Genomic DNA, 18,726 nt, shown 5'->3' with positions numbered 1-18,726 from the left:
AAAAAGAGCGACATCTAAGACAAAAAGGCGGGATATTTAAAAAAAATGTTAATAAAAAAATATTAAACTGAAAATAAGAAATAAAAAAATCAAATTGATAATTTATAAGTTGAATAAAAATTAATAATAAAAAAAAAAAAATTAATATTATAAAATAAAAGTAATGATTAAAAATAAAATGAGCGATTGAGGTGTGAACTTTTGGATTTACCGTTTTTTTTAAATTCCATTGAACTGACTTAGATAAAAATTATTTAAAAACACAAAATGAGTTAGTTTTCATTAAACTTTTATTGAGAACGAGACTCGTGTCTCTGCATTGCAGAGCTCTAAAATTAAAAATAAAAATTTTAAAATGCATTTTATTTTTCGTGTCAAAAACTAGTCAATTTTTTTCTTCTTTTTAAAAGAAGTAATAACTCTATTTATATTTAATGTAGAAATATATTATGTTTGTTTTTCTTCATGTGTTACGTGATTTTTAAATTCTTAAGTATGTCAAAAGAGTTAAAAAAAAACTTAAGTTTTAAATATTTAAAAATAATCAGAAATTATTTTAAATGAGTAAACAAAAATTAAAAAATATTTTTCGCAAAAAAAAATAATTTTTTCCTAAATTTCTCTACAAATTAAAATTGTAAAAATGTCAAAATAAAATAATTAATTTATTAAAAAATATATGAGTCAAAAAATACAATAATTTGAATTGTAATGAATCGGGAATGTCCCGGGGACATAATGACACGACCGCGACACCGCCGATGCCAAAACAGTATGAGGCAATAGGTAGTATCAAGTATATATATATATCTATATATATGTGCATATATATATGTGTCGGTACAAGTGCCAGCTCATCTTCAGTGCTCAGTTTAAATTTAAGACACCCCTCAAATGTCACACGCATTCCTAATGCGTTCAGCCAACTAAAAACATCCGCGTTGGGTCAAGAATCGGGATAACTTTGATTTAAAACTCACTCATTACATCTCAACATATCTATTATTACTAAAATAATATATAATATAAATAAAATACTCTCATATGATACAAATATGCGGGGATTATAATTTATTATTTTAGTACTACAGGCAAAAACTATTCGATACTTAAATTTAATTTCGAGGTCTCAATATATGTATTTAGTAAGAGTATTAGTTGTGGATATGCATCAGTTTAAACTCTTAACATTCACGATGTCTCAGTGATGACGAAATTACTGAATCTTGCAGCCGACCCACATTTATAAATAGAGACGCTTCTTCGACATTTTAAATACGTCTATGTATATTTTTATTCAATATGTATAAATATATATATACACTTACACATATATGTTACACACATATATATATATTACATATATACTGTCTGACTATTTACTGCTCATTCCCCTCAATCGACATTTTAACTTCAAAAATTATATTTATTTATAATTATAACCCGTGAGTTATTTTCCATCTTCTATTTTTATACTATTTCTAACGATGATAAATTTCCTCCGCCGTTTATGAATGACCTTATAAAGACAAAAGTGAAAACGTAAATATTTTTTTTTTATATCTACCTTGCAAATTTTATTTAGGCCCGATAACCTGAGGCAAAATGGGACATTTAGAAAACAAAAATAATTTTTTTCTTTTTACAAGTTTACAAAAGTGGGGCAAGTTGGTCAAATCTGACAGCGCGGTCAATTTTGAATTTTTAGTAGAATTTTTTTTAATCATGGCCCATTTTACCTCAATAAGTTGCTTTAGTCTTCAATAAAATAACACTAGAAATTTGAATTTGCCGCTGTTCAGACTGATCAACTTACCCGACTTTTTTCTACCCGCACAAAAAAATATATAAATAACATATATGTCCCATATAGCCGATACATTGACGCATATATGTCACATATATATTTTTTCGTGTGGGTACAAGCGGTAACTAAAAGTTGTTAACCAAAAACCATTTTTTTTTTATATCTACCTTGCAAATTTTATTCAGGGTAACCTGAGGCAAAATGGGACGTCATTTAGAAAACAAAAACAATTTTTGACTTTCAGCAAGTTCATAAAAGGGGGCAAGTTGGTCAAATCTGACAGCGCGGTCAATTTTGAATTTTTAGTAAAATTTTTTTTAATCATGGCCCATTTTACCTCAATAAGTTGATTTAGTCCTCAATAAAATAACCCGGGTCAAAAATAAAACTTGATTCAGGCTCGCTTCGCCTTATTTTCTTTTGAAGTTATCGATTTGCCGACGATTTATTGATAAGATCTCGACTTTTTCGACTTAAATTTAATTTTTTTCAACTTTTTGAACTTTTTTCATATTAGTTTCAACTTATTCGTCTTTACTTTGAGCACGATAGTCATTTACATTACTTTTGACTTGCTAAACCAAGTCGAAAAAAAGTCATTTATTCGCCTTACTTTCGCCTTAATATATCAAAATTATTTCACCTTAGTTCTGACTTTTTCGACTTATAATTTAAGTCGAATAAGTCTACATCAAGTCAGTTTCTACTTGATTTAGACTTTTTCGCCTTACATTTTAAGTCGAATAAGTCTAAGCCAAGTCAATTTCGACTTGATCTTGACTTTTTCGTCTTAAAATTTAAGTCGAATAAGTCTAACCCAAGTCAATTTCGACTTGATTTCAACTTTTTCGTCTTAAATCGTGACTAAGTAAGCCAGTTAAGTCTAAACCAAGGCGAAAACTTAATATATTTCATACCTCCGTAAAAAAAGTCGAGTTTGTCTTATGAAAAATGGCTCCAAATTTCGACTTGGTAAACCAAGTCTAAATCAAGTTTTATTTTTGACCCGGGAACACAAGAAATTTGAATTGGCCGCTGTTCAGACTGATCAACTTACCCTACTTGTCTACAAGTAACTAAAAGTTTTTAACCAAAAAAACACTTTTTTTTGCGAAAAAATGGTCTCATTTTACCCAAGATACCAACCGAATTGTCTTATTTTTTTCTAGTGTCTCATTTCGCTCCGGATTCCCCTACTTGTTTATTTGAATATTAAACAATCGTGACGAATGCCGTTAAAAAAAACATCAAATATGCATACAACAGGAAAATGCAAACGATTCGTTTTGTTCTTCCTCGTTTTTTTTTATTATATTATTTGATCGATGTCGAAACGTCATTTAATAAAAATATGCGACCCTGAACGAGACTTAATGTTTTCTATGGGTCAAAGTTCTCGTTTCAAATGTATTGTGAAAAAAATTAAGTATACGTTTGTTTGTTAATAATATTCACTTTTTTTTTTTTTTTTTAATTGGAATAATGTCACTAATAAGAACTATCGCTTGCAAAACTGTTCAATAAAAAAAATTTTTTTACGCACAGGTGATTTGTATTGAGTTAAAAATGAGCAAAATTTCGAAAATGTATTTATTGGAAATTTTTTTGACTCGCTAAAATAATCTATATTATTAAGAGAATAAGGAAAATTTTGTTCCCGCCATTTCTATATGATAGAATTAGTTAATTTTATTGAAATTAGTATCATTAGATACCCAGAAAAAAAGGATTTCTTGGCACAAGAATTTTCTACTCGCCCCATGAAATTTTTTTCCCAGCCCAAGAAATTTTTTGCATTATGAATTGAAAACAGAAATTTTCTCCCGGCGAGAACTAATTTTCTCAGAGCAAGAAAAAACTTTTTGAGTCAATAAATTTTTCCTCGTCCCAAGTAAATTTTTGTGTTCAATTTATAATACAAAAAAATTCTTGCGCCCAGAAATTCTTTTTTTCTGTGTAGGTCTTGACTTGAATTTGTGCCTTTTCATACTTAAAACTCTTTTCAATTGCCAAGTATCGAGATAAATAGATTTATCTATATCATTCGAATTACATTTAAATTCCGCGGGAAAAAAAGACGATTTAAAAAATTTAAAAAATTTAATTTGGTGTCAGTGAAAAAAAATATATTAGACGACTAATAAAAAAAAATTTGACTGTTTAGATTTTTTTTAAAGAATTCCAAAAGAAATAAATAAAAGATTCTCGAGTTGATCTTAGAGTATAGATTTTAATAAACAGATAAATTCAAATTATATTTTATAAATTTTGCAGTAATAAGACAATTTTTGAATTACATATAAAAAATAAAACTATTGAATTGATTAAAATAAAAAAAATGCATGCGCTGATTTTCGAATTTTCCAAAGTCCATTTTTGAATTTTTTTGTTAAAAAAAAATTTTGTTCATTAATTTAAAATTTTAAAAATTTTCAGATGCCCGCCGACTTTGCTGTCATGTTGCTCGTTATAATTATTAATTAAAAATTTGAAAATTACTTGAAAAAAAAAAAAAAAATTTCGTGTAATCGAACACGTTCCCAAAAATTTTTTTTTTCATAATCAATAGATGAATAATTCGGTAAAAAAACAAATTTAAAATTTAAATATATTTACTATGTTCAAATTTCGATATATATTTCTAATGTCTACTGATATTTAATGTGATTCATCGAAAACAGCTGTAGACTTTTTTTCTAAATGTAATTACTTTTAAATTAAAAACTGATAAAAAAAAGTAATTAGACACGGGTATCTAATTCAACGGTTGAAAGAATTTATGTAAGATAACACAACTTTTTTTTTGTCAAACAGCTGCAGTATAAATTTAATTTTAAAAACAGTGAAAGCGTTTTGTAAATTACTCAATAAAATTTTTTTCATTAAAACAAAACTTTTCTGTAAATATTTATTTACTCATTTAAAATCATCCGTTTTAAAAATAAACATTTGTCCAACAATATATATATAAATATGTGTCTATATTTATTTTTTGTTTCTGACATCAGTAATTATAATGTTTCCTATTTTATAAAACCTTTAGATCAATATCAAGCGTGAATTGGAACGTAACAGCGAGATCGACCCGTGACCTAGTGGACCCGCCCGGGCGATGGTGGCGCCACACATTAATTTATATTAGATCATTTTATTATGTTTTTTTTATTAATACTTAATTTTTACTATTAATTCTAACCCGTTGCTATAAAACCAAAGTGTCTAATAAATATATAAAGCCAATAAATAAATAATTAAAGTTTACAAAATTCATCCTATTAAATTATCAGGTAACAGAAAAATTTTATATTTATCCAATAAATTTAAAACCATTAAAAATCAGTGTACTGTTAAAATATATAGCACTGAAGCCTTTTGGAGTTTTGTGCCAGGAGCTAAAATTAATTCCGTGGATTAGAAGGACAGTCTTTTGGTTTCCCTGTCCCGCGTTTTTTTCACTTTAATTTTCTAGGACAATCTTTCATTGATTTAATAAATTATATATTAAATATAAATGCCGATTTTTAATGACAAAAATTACTTGTCCACTTTCTTCAGTTCAGTTCACGATTCAAGACAAGATTTTTATTCAACTTTTTCGTCTATACTCAGATTCTGTTATTTTTTGACAATTAAAAATTTTTGGATTTATTTTTGAACAATTAAATTTGACGAAAAAAAAAAAAAAAAAAAATGCACATGTAGAAAATTTAAAAGACTACAAGTGCAATTTTTTTAAATATTTTTTTTTTCATAATTTATCGTTTTTTTTAAATTCCAAAAATTATTAGACGTCGGCTAATTTTGAATCATAAGTTGACAGGCGATTAACAGTCTTTGGATTTTATTTTCAATAAACCAACGATATGAAAAAAAAAAACTAAAAAAATGCACATGTAGAAAATTCAAAAAACTACAAGTGCAATTTTTTGAATTTTGTTTTTTTTTGTAATTTATCATTTTGAAAAGAATTCAAAATTTATACGTCAGTTAACGTCATGATTAATTATTTTCAAATCTTTTTTTCAACAAATCAAATTCAAAAAAAAAAAAAAACTAAAAAAATGCACATGTAGAAAATTTAAAAAACTACAAGTGCAATTTTTTGAATTTTTTTTTTTTTTGTAATTTATCATTTTGAAAAGAATTCAAAATTTATACGTCAGTTAACTTCATGATTAACAATTTTCAGATCTTTTTTTCAACGAATCGAATCCAAAAAAAAAAAAAAACCAAAAAAATGCACATGTAGAAAATTTAAAAAACTACAAGTGCAATTTTTTGAATTTTGGTTTTTTTGTAATTTATCGTTTTGAAAAGAATTCAAAATTTATACGTCAGTTAACGTCATGATTAACTATTTTCAGATTTTTTTTTCAACAAATCAAATCCAAAAAAAAAAAAACTAAAAAAATGCACATGTAGAAAATTCAAAAAACTACAAGTGCATTTTTTTAAAATTTTTTTTTTTCACGATTTATTGTTTTTAAAAATAATCCAAAAATTATCAGACGTCAACTAACTTCTGTATCATTATTTTTTTAATTTTACAGTTACGTAACTTTATTTTTCGACCCTCTAATTTTATTTATAAACTCTATTCGAAACCGTAACACGTGATTACTATTGACCTCTTCCTTCCCCCATTCCTATTATCGACTGCATTAATCGGATGCACTTACTCCGGAATACAGCGCACATGGATCCTTTGACTAATTAATACATATATAAATATATGTAAGAAAATGATTTAATAGGCCGTATTACACATAACATTAGACTAGACAAACACGATAGATTGTGAAAGTAAATTTTACTAATAGACACCTCTGAGTTATATTTAACCATCTTAGATTTATCTATTGGTAAATTAAATGGCATCTAGGCCAATTACAAAACACCTCAGGTAATGTTTTAAAATATATAAAATTAGTATTTATTTTTTTTCATTTTATCAAGTCCATTGAACTATTTTTTAATTGTTTTACTGGGCCATTAAAATAAACACGGCACTAAAAATGAATAATAAAAAAAGTATAAATAAAATAAAAAAATATTACTCACTTAAATTGTGCTTGAGTTTGTTCGGAGCTTTAAACGATATTTTAAATAGCAACTTAATCAGGTGTACACGTGATCTTCACAGGTGACAGTAAATGACTACAATAACAATCACTCGATAAATATATATAAAATAAAGTAAAGCACAAAAAGTATATACTTAAAAATGAATTATTTGGTGCACCGAATAAATAAATATAATGGATGTATAAATATATATTTATTTATATATTTATATGTTAATTGGCATGCGATATGTAAACAAGCAAAGTCGCGTGTGGATACCTCGCGAGGTGAAATGAGAAATAGTTGTACGCAGTTCGGTGTACCAGGAGAGACTGAAGCTCCCGGATAGTGAGACCGAATTGCTAGCGAGGGTAGAGGGGATAAGGGTGCGCGTAGTGGACGAAAAGGGTCGAGTGGGGGCAGGGCAGCCCAAGGAAGGGGCGCCGAAGGACATAGGAGGGGATTCGGGCGTAGGAAGGGGTAGGGAAGTCAGAGTATGACGTAACAGAACAGGGAATTCAAAAGGGCTCGGGATGCAGGATATAAGGGGGTGGAGACCACGGGTCATTAGTGACACTGGGACACGGAAGTGAATCCCTGGTGGATTTTATATATACTTTGCTCTTTTTTATTCACTTTCTCTCTCTCTTTTGTATCCTATACACCCGTTGGTTACCACGTTGGGAATCCGCGTACTTGCAGATTTATTCTTACCCTTGTTTCTGTTCCGCGATGTGTAATTTAATTTGTCGGGTTTAATTGTTTTGTACACGTACGTGCGATTTAATTAAATAGCTTGTGTTATTGTGATATTTAAATTATTTTATGAATCGGATTTTTACTGTAATTATTTTTGTTTTTTTTTTTTATTTATTAACTAGTACCGATAAATTGGTTATTCATGAACGTAATGGCCTTTGATCTCAGGCTGAACGAGATCGCGTTTACATGCCAACCGGTTAGTCAGTTTGTTGTATCGACAAGAATTATTTTACCGGGTCAAGGTACTACTAGCAATGACATGGATGACTTATTGGCTGGAGCGACGTATCTGTGTGATTCGTTATTCCGGCTGCGTGCGGTAATTGACGGAACGGTCCAAGGTTATTTTACGCTGACATAATCTCACGCGCAATGCCTATGGGGATTTTAATAATTTATAATCGGACTAATTGTTTATAGTATTATCGAGAAAAATATTTTTATTTTTGTTTATTTAGGGGAAGGGGGGGGGGGGCAAAATGGGATACTCTTAAAATTTCGTCAAAATTTTTTTTTCTCGAAAAACTTTCGAAAATGGTCAAAAATGACATCTAGTATAATTTTACACTATTAAAAGCTAAAAAAAAAACATTTTTATATTTTTTGCGAAAAGTATAAATGAAAAAAATGTACAAATTTTATCGTACTACAAATTTATTTTCATGAAGTATCACAAATTAAGAAATTTATTTCTTTAATTAACTCAAGAACAATAACAACAATAATACTAATAAAAACTCTAAAACTGTAACATTGGTAATCATCATAATTTTAACTGTTACATTGTAACTTTCATAATTTTTTAATATTTTATAACTTTAGTGCTATAATATCACATTATTAACAGTTATGTTAATTTTCTAATATTCAATATTTAATTATTTCTCTTATAAAAATAATTTCTATGGAATGAAAACTAACTAACATTATTTTTAACATAAGTATTAAAATTTATAATAAATAACGATAACGATATATAACTGATTCATCGTTAATGAAAGATAAATCTCTAAAATTATTCACAATAATCACAGATAAATTGAGTATCGTCGTCCGAAACACGTAAATTTTATTACTTACATCAATTTAGAAAGACATTATTACATCAATTTTATTCACTTGAAAAAAAAAAAAAAAATTTACTTTTTTTTGGGGTATCCCATTTTGCCCGCAGAAAATAAAAATTTTTTTTCTGATGGCAGTCTAAAATTCGTTATATTTATTTCAAATAGAATCAAAATGAAGCCAATTTACGATATTTATGTCCCTAAAAACTAAATTTTTCGTTAAGTATTCCGTTTTGCCCCCCCCCCCCCCCCTTCCCCTATAAGAAATTGTATTCATTGGGGGTAATACTGACAATTTAATAAATTAGTCTTGTTTATTATAAATATAAGAGTAAATTAATATTGATATAATTTCATTTTTCTTAATATAGGACAATTATATTTTTTATTTACGCTGTAGAAATAAATTGGGTATTAAGTGAATTTTTTTTTTGTAACGACTTTTAATCACTTGTCTGGTTCAAAAAACTTTTTTAATTTAATTTTATACTATTGTTATTTTTAGCTGAAGTTCACTTTATTTTTTTTTTTAAGAGTAAAATTGATCCTACCAAAAACAGATTCTCTGTATAAAATCGCGCCAAGTACACGTTTAAAATTTTTTACAATTAAGACAAGATTCTTTTTACAAAAAAATGAATCAAATCGAAAAAATACCAAGTACCTAATATAATTCGAAATCATGGAAAACATTTTCATAGAATTGAACAAAAAATTGAAAAAAAAAAATTTCAATGTACTTGGTGTGCGTTACTAAATTTATTCAAGCAAAATTTTTAGAATTGATTTCGCATATAAATTATTTTCCAATAAAATTGAATGATATTCTTTTTTTCCAGTTTATAGGCACACCAAGTACATTGAAATTTTTTTTTTTCAATTTTTTGTTCAATTCTATGAAAATGTTTTCCATGATTTCGAATTATATTAGGTACTTGGTATTTTTTCGATTTGATTCATTTTTTTGTAAAAAGAATCTTGTCTTAATTGTAAAAAATTTTAAACGTGTACTTGGCGCGATTTTATACAGAGAATCTGTTTTTGGTAGGATTTGTCTTTTTTTTGTCGTGTTGATTGAGAATGATTTTAATCTACACTATTAGAAATCGAGTTATAATTTAAGACACGTAAGCCTATATTGTTTATAGTATTATTTTGTAGAAACAATAAAATTGTTTGTTAACAACTATAGTAATTTTGTACTGCTAAATATCATAATCTGATTAATCAATTTTTATAAAACAAGGAGCTGCAGTTGTTTAACGACAGTTCCCTTTAAAGTTAACGTCAAATATATACGTCAACGTCGGACTTTTTCCCTAATAGCACAGTTTGCTTGAGCAAAAGCTTACTGTACAAAAGTTTCGTTGAATTTTTCGTCAAATTTCCGTCACTTTCGGACTTTTCCGTTTTTGACGACAATTTATACACAACTTGCTATACAATTTGAGGTAAATTTACTACCCGAATTAGAATGCAAATTCACTTCAAAAGGTGACTAGAAAAAAATTTTTCGTCAATTTTCAGGCAAATTTTTGCATCAATTTATTGTTAATTTGACTTAAAAAATTGTAAAGTAATTTTTTACCGTAAAATTGTAGACAATTTTATGTATAAATTTGCTTACCGTCTGAAGTGGTATGAATGAACATTACCGACTTTTTTGTGTAGTCAAAATTTACCTCTAAATTGAGGAAAAATTAACCGCAAATTTTTCTTTCCAACTTTTGCTGTCAAATCGTCGGCAAATTCGGACAAAAAATTTCAGGCAATTTCAATGTCAAATTACAGTCAATTTCAAGCTAAAGTGGCTATTAGGGTTACTGTCAGGCAATGACGTTAAGTTGATTAAAAGTTTCATTTTAACCCTGAAAGCCACCTGAACCGCAAGTTAATTTCAAGCTACTGCCGTATTCTGAAGCCAACTTAAAAAAGAAAGCATTATCCAGCCAAGCTTGCCAGAAACTTTTTCGTTAAGGTAGCCGAAAATGTTTCACTGCAGAACTTACTGAGTAAGGTGTGGCTATCAGGGTAATTGTTGTCAAAAATGGAAAAGCCTCAAGTTGACGGATATTTCACAAAAAATTCAAGGAAGTGGTTACGTCCTCAGTGGCCTCAAGTGCCTCCATCTGTCAATCAATTAGTTAACTTGAAAAACATAAATAGCTTGTATACAAGCTGTCGTCAGTAACGAAAATGCCCGAAATTGACAGATATTTGACGAAAAATTCAAGAAAACTTTTATTCTAGTTTTGCTGTCAAATTGTCGGCAAATTCGGACAGCAAACTTTAGTAATTTTAATTGTCAAATTTCCTGAAATTCGCTGCCCAAATTTGTCGACAATTTGACAGCAAAAGTTGAAAATATAAATTTGCGGTTAATTTTTCTTCAATTTAAAGGTACCCTGATAGCCAAGTTGGCCGCAACTTGTCGACGACCTACTGCCGCAACCTGTCGCCAGATTGGCCGCAAAAGTTGGCATTTCCATAAGTTGTCGGCAACTTTCCGAGGAACTTGTCGACAACTCTCAGCTTGTGTAACTGTTGCCGACAACTTGTCTACAAGTTGCTCAGAAACTTGGTGACAGGTTGCGGCAGTAGATTGTCGCCAAGTTTTTGAGTAACTTGTAGCCAACATGTAGTCAACAGTTACACGAGCTGAAAGTTGTCAACAACTTGTCGTCAAGTTGGTTGCAACTCAGGTACACCAACTTTCTGATTAGAAACTCTGGCTATCAGGGATAACTTTTTACGAAAAAAAAAGTCGTTAATGTTCATTCTTACCATTTGAGAAGATGAGCAAATTTATTCATGAAATTGTCTACAATTTCATGGTAAAAAAATACTTATCAATTTTTCCAGTCAAATTAACAATAAATTGACAAAATTTGCCTGAAAATTGACAACTTTTTTCTAGTTAACTTTTGAAGTGAATTTGCATTTTAGTTCGGGTAGTAAATTTACATCAAATTCAATAGCAAGTTGCCCACAAATTGACGTAAAAAATGGAAAAGTCTAAAGTTGACGAAAATTTGACAAAAAATTCAAGGAAACTTTTGTAAAGTAAACTGTTGCTAAAGCAAACTGTGCAATAGCACACTTTTTATAGGGTATATTTCTATACTAAATCTTACTGACCCTAATAGCACACCCTAATAGCCACTTTAGCTTGAAATTGAAGTACCTCGACATTGAAATTGCCTGAAATTTGCTGCCCAAATTTGCAGACAATTTGACAGCAAAAGTTGGAAAAACAAATTTGCGGTTAATTTTTGCTCAATTTAGAGGTAAATTTTTACTAGAAAAAAAAAGTCGGTAATGTTCATTCTTACTATTTCAGAAGGTAAGCAAATTTATACATAAAAATGTCTACAATTTGGGGGTGAAAAAATACTTTATAAGTCAAATTAACAATAAATTGATGTAAAACTGCCTGAAAAATTTTGTTTAGTCAGCTTTTGAAGTGAATTTGCATTCTAATTCGGGTAGTAAATTTACGTCAAATTGTACTGCAAGTTGTATAGACATTTTATGTATAATTTGCTTATCATCTGAAATGCAAAGAACGAACGTTACCAACAATTATTTTCTATAAAAAATTACCTCTAAATCGAGCAAAAATTAACCGCAAATTTTTCTTTTCAACTTTTACTGTTAAATTATTGGCAAATTCGGGCAGGTAATTTCAATGATGTCAAGTTACAGTCAATTTCAAGCTAAAGTGGCTATTAGAGGAGTTAATTTGCAGTGGAGGTGACTATCCGGGTAAATTTCATATCAAACTATAGTAAAAAATATAGACTGGAGCTCCACTGGTGGCGAAAAAATTAATTATTGCTATAGAAAAACATATATCATTTACTGAATCATGGCATTTCTTATAAGTTTTTATTCTCTGGCAGTGCCCTTTTCGCATGAAAAAAATTGTAAAATGATTAAAAATGGGGGTGCTATAGTATATGCTGGCCTAATTTCATTATTTAAATTAGTTCTCATTACTAAAATGGGTAAAGTTTCATAATTTTATGACGAACAATCAATCATCTTTCGACTGAAAAAGGAATTTTCTAAAAATATTGTTTTTTAAAAAAGTTTTTAAAAATTGGAGCTAAATACCGTTCGGTCTACGGTATAGAGACACGGCAGGCTCGCGCCATGACACTTCACACATATACATGTGTGTTTAAACGTGTACTTGGCGCGAGACACTACCGTGTCTCCTGATTAGTTTTAAAAAGTGGTACTGAAAAAATTTTTTTGAGGAACTAGAAATTTTTTTTAGTAATTTAGGTATCATCAGAAGATTGGAAATTCGTAACTTATTGACAGAAAAAAATTAATTTGTAATATAAAATTTTATTACTTGATATGAAAGAGGATTAATAATTAATTTAAATATTTAATCATGATAATTAAATATTCATTGGACGTTTATTGATTTAAATATTGATGCCAGAATAGTTATATGTGGAATTTATATTGTCTTATTTAGTTTTTTAAATTAAACCGTTACTTTTCTCCTGTATTCAAAAGTCACCATTTTTTCACTACTGCTGTCACCAGTGCTCAGTAGGGGCAATAATAGTAAAAAAACGTCGTCAGCTGCTTTAGTGACATTCCATCGATTTTGGGCGTATATATTAATGAATAATGATTAATTAATTAATGTAATGAGACCGAAGTCTGCCTCCTTTTTACGGGAGACCGTTTCTGCACCCTTTTGGGCATACACGCGGTATGATTAATTAAATAAAATTCTAATAGTTGGTTTAAATAGGGATCTTTATTATTGGAGTCTGACGCCAATGGAATGAAAATTAGATTCATTAGTTGCGCTGGCTGGATCTTCTTTATGCACGGAGATAAATGTTGACTCGAACCTAGCAATTTTTATTATGCTGTCGACCAAACTTGAATCAAGATGGGAAGCATCCAAAAAATTATTATGCTGTATCATAATACTTACTACGCGCGAGAAACTTATCAATAAGATTTAATAACAATTACTTCCATACATTATAATAATTGTGATGATGCTTCACTTTCTGTTTCAAATTTGGTCGACAGCGTTATAGAAATTGGTAGAATTTGAGCCAATATTTTTCTCCGTGTAAAAGTCCGCACATTCTGACGGACATATCCTTGTATATTTTTTTTTTAAATTATTATACTGATACTACCTGTGTAAAAAAAATTGTTGAAAAAAGGTTAAAAAAGTGTTGACTATTCTAAACTTCAAAACGTGACACAATGACCAACTTTTTTCAAACGATTTTCAAACTTCTGAAAATACACAGAAAAAAACGGTTAACTTAATACTACAAACTAACATTTTTCATAGCAAAATACGTTCAGAAAAAACTCATTTCGAACTATTTCTAAACGTTTTTCGTTTTAACATATCTTAATAATATAAGGATATTTATTGATTTTTCTCTTGAAGTTTCAAAAGTTTGAAAAACGTTCATAAAAAGTTCGTCGTTGTGTCACGTTTTGAAGTTTAGAGTAGTCAACACTTTTTTAATCATTCTTTAACAATTTTTTTTACACGGGTAATATTTAAATGAATCAATTGAGAATCGCATCAAATATATATAAAACCCCTTTAGAGACACTGTAACTCTTAGGGGATTATTTACCCGTAAAAAAGAAATGAAATCTGACGAAATCGAGTCAGATTTCATTATATTTGGTCCGAAATTTAATTTTGACTTGATCATATCTCTTCAGATAAATTACATCTGCAATTTTTTTATTTTTGATGCACTCAGAGAAATTTTTAGTGAAAATTATCCAAAAAATATGATATTGTGAGGGCATGTACTACATATACTACTCGATAGCACGTTAATAAAGTGCAATTTCTACTAACAGCATAGTAAAAATTTAGTTACTGGCTAGATGTCCTTACAGTACCAAATTTTATGGGTAATTTTTACTCGAAAATTTTCTGCGTGTATAAAATCAGATACTTCGCGCTCTCTGCATTTTATCTGCGTTCACTTCCTAATTTTTTGACATTATAATTTTCAAAATAAATATAAAATAATTGTTCAATGTTTACCATTAGAATTTCAAAAGTTAAATTTAAAAAATGGTAACAGCTTACGAAAATAAATATATTATTATTATTATCATTATGTTAACTTCCAAGACTTGTTAAAAAAGTATTTGAAGTATAAAAAGTTACGGTGAATAGCAATCCGTCATATATATCTATATATATACCGTTTCAAGAGAGATTGTGCACCGCAATTGTGAACCGCTATGTAATAATAGCATTTTATCCTACTCTCTAACTCTTCATGCACTATAATATATCTTCTCATCTTCCACAAGTTACTTCTATACAACTATTACACATTTATAAAAAAAAAGTTTTAAAAATTTTGAGCTTTCAATTTTTATTAAGTAATTTATTTTTCATGTAGAATATTTAATTAACGAGTACTCAGAGTTGGATAAGAAAATAAAATAGTGCATTTCATATTCCGCGTTTTTTGGTGATAATTAAATATTTGTATGTCATATAATGTAATTATTTAATTATAACCAGGTAGAGATAAACAAAAGCTTTTGTAAGTTCAATAGCATTGTCTGGTAAAGCTTTGTCGTGGCAAGATAGAGTACAGAAGGAAAATTTAATTTATTAGATGTTGTCTGACATCTATACGTACATAACAAAGACTTGACCACATCAAAGGATACTCGGTATACTTAACCTTGATCTATTTAAATAGCAATTAATTTATATATACTAATCAAATCATGGTGTGTAGCAACTATAATAATATGTTTTACTAACGATTTTTCAATATGATGGTCCCCATGCAAAAAAAAAATCGGCCCGTTACTGGGTCGTGAATGGCTGCCAATTTTCAAGCATCGGCCGAAGATCGGCTAAATATCGGATGATAACGGTATGCCAAGCATTGGCCAATCGTGGCAATCAATCATCGGCCAAAGCTGGGTATCTAGAGCACTCGATCAAACCGTTGGCTAATGAACGGCGGTTAATTGTGCGCTGTTTTTCCAAGCAAAAAGACGGCTGCCAATGGTCCACCATGCACGGGCCAGTATTAGCCCATTTATTGGCCAATCATTGCAAACCAGGCATCGGCTGGTCTGTGGGAAAGTTTCGAAGCTCGGCGACTTTGTATGGGTCTATACCTAACCGATGAATTATGATAGATTATGGCAAAATTTTTTGAAAATTCCAGCATAAGGACAAATGCAAAAGATTTCTATGAAATCTATTAGAAATTCTTCTGACTAATTTTAAGGTTAACTCTGTGGGCATGTGTGTATGTTAGTAATTTGTATGAAGAATTTTATTTTTTTCGCTCACACCCTTCATAGAGTTAGTTTATGAAAGAGAAATTCTAAGCAAGTTTGTGCCCAAAACCTTAAGTTTAAGGATTACTGGAATTTTGAAAATCGTAAAAATATTATAAAAAATCAAGATTTTTATTTTCTTATTTTGCTCTTTCTACAAAGTTGAAAATTTTGTGTTCTTGTATAAAAATTCAATGGTTAAATATTTTGTGTCAATTATTTGATACCATCGAGGGTAAATTTAACTAAAGTTTAATGTGTTGTCTGATCTCAACAAGTTTTAAACCTGTATTATTGTTTGACACAAGTATGAGTTTTCAACTGTATCATTCCGCTGAAAAAATAGACTCCCTATTTACTCCGTATGCAGAGTAATTTTTTTTTAAACCCCGGAACTCCGAGTGTCAGAGTGAATTCGAATTGAATTAAAATCCATAATCACTCTGAATTCACTCCAAATTTTTTATATGTAAGGCGAAATTTCTACACAAACTGAATGATCGGAAAATTTCGCCTAAAAAGTTTCAAAATTCATGTGCGTCATAAAATCGATATTTTACGAAAAAATTTTCAAGAGCTATCTCCCCATAAAGGGGAACTGAAGACTGCACGCACGAATAAATAAGTATCCGGGCAAAATAGTATTATATATACGATTTATATCTTTAATAGTATTGTCGTATGTATGTTGTTTTGTCGGCATATATTCCCGGATATAGATTTTTTTCGTGTGGGCGCCCTGACCCTCATAAGGTTCATATAATCGGGCCTTTTTATCCATCCCCTATTAGGCGCTGTTTAGAAATCAGACAAGCCTGACGATTTTTCTATCAGGGATTATCTATTTTCTATATGGTGACATTCGCCGAAGTAAGAAAGAAAAATCTGGGAATCGGTGGCCCTGCGGGCCAGCCTCAAAACTTCCCGCTTTCGAGCTCGAAAACACTCTTTTGACTGGAACTGTTTTCTATGAACTTTTCAAGCACACACAAGTTAAGTTATATGTTCAAGTTTGGAAATTTATAAATTTTGTTAGTCGCGCGATATACTCCATATGTAAATTAATAAGGTATAAGTATTAATATCGTTCGCTTAGTGCAATATCAAAAATATAACCTATAATGTTATTCCGATTTCCGTACACGCTGGGTAATTGCGTCTGAATAGCCATACCAAACACACAATGGCTGATATAAATCAATTTTGGGATACTGTAATTCTTCCGAAATTACTTCAATGTAATCGGCATGGATTCAGATATTTATAATACACTAATGGCGTTGGGAGAAATTTTCATACCTTTTCATCAAAAGGATAAAAACATCAATAGAGCTAATTTTATTTATGATACACTGAGAAAAAAATTTTCTTCTGACAACTAAATTTTAGTTGTGACAAAAAAATGATTTGATTGCCCATTGTCAATCATATATTTGGTTGTTTTAACTAAATATTTTATGGTCCACCAACAAAACAAATTATTAGAAACTATAAAACATTTAGTAAAGATAATTTACAGCGGATAACCCGTTCCATAAATGCTGCAAGTTGGGAATATAATAACTCTGAAATAAGTTTCTTACCAGGGACACTACAAGTGGTGGGCGCGATCTAGCGGCGAGCACCGAACTACTCCCGCTGCTGCTGCCTAACACCATAACTTTTAAATCAATAATCATTACGTTCAAATATATATTTATTAACCTCGAATAAATATATATATTTATTCTAAATGAATATATTTTTTTATGTCTCAGTAATATTTATTAGAGTTAATATAATAATATTTTGCTCGAATATTTGGATTTGTTGGCACTATAAAATAGTTTAGTTGTCTATTAAAAAAATATTTTCTTAACTTTACCAAATGATTTTATTATCTTAGAGAGAGAAATATTAATGTCAACCAAATAGAGTCTATTAAATCATTTGTTAAAATTTACAATATAGATTATGTTGACGTAATAAATTTTAGCTTAACAGAATTTAACAAAACCGATTTAATTGTCCGAAGAGAAATTTTTTCTCCGTGTAAGTTACGTATCTTTCTTAAAATATATTTAAATGACATGGCAAACTATTTGGAAAATTCCAAAAATTTCGCCGAGTTATTTAATTCGTGTATGAAGACATGGAAGAAATGTAAAAACAGTAGTGTGAAACTCGATAACGCATTCAATCCGATATCATCTATGCTGACGCTCGGCGAAATTCAAAATCATCCTCACCCATTTTTAAAACTCTTTTTTGATACTTGAATTACATTTATACATAAAAAAATTTAAAAGGAAATCACCGATTCGTTATTTCAATGGATTGAAAGCTTCCTTAAAGATGAGGACATAAAGGATAAAAAAGTATCACTCATCACTCAATTGATAAAATATTTAAGGGATTTAGAAGCTGACCTAGCAATATTACTTTAATGCTAGTTCCAAAATTTGAATATTGTTTAAAAGATGGTGTTAATGGTGTTAATGATCCAATGGATCTGTTCAAAAATCATGTTTACAGTTTGGGGTTAATTGCTCTTAAGCAGTGCAGTGACACTGAACCTACTCCAGAAGCTTATGCCGATGCAATCGTAGAGGTTCACAAAATTACTGTCGTATTATTTCAAGTGAATTTCAGAATAACGGTCCAATTCGTAAGGTGTTTGACGAAACATGCACTACATTAATGTCGAACATT

At 29.3% G+C, this 18,726-nt stretch overlaps 1 protein-coding gene across 1 annotated transcript in view; it reads right to left on the bottom strand.

The window, feature by feature from the left end:
• The window catches only part of LOC130664401 (protein Tob1), a 51,270-nt gene extending 44,084 nt beyond the window's left edge, over positions 1-7,186 (bottom strand). The window contains exon 1 of the mRNA XM_057464234.1: positions 6,869-7,186. The gene's annotated coding sequence lies outside the window, so the exon portion shown is untranslated. The remainder of the gene's footprint in view (positions 1-6,868) is intronic.
• Between the last annotated feature and the right edge of the window lie 11,540 nt (positions 7,187-18,726).

Source organism: Microplitis mediator, chromosome 3 (genome assembly GCF_029852145.1).
Source record: "Microplitis mediator isolate UGA2020A chromosome 3, iyMicMedi2.1, whole genome shotgun sequence".
NCBI lineage: Eukaryota > Metazoa > Arthropoda > Insecta > Hymenoptera > Braconidae > Microplitis > Microplitis mediator.
Note: the sequence above shows the minus strand (reverse complement) of the source record. Positions and strands in the feature narration are given on the sequence as shown.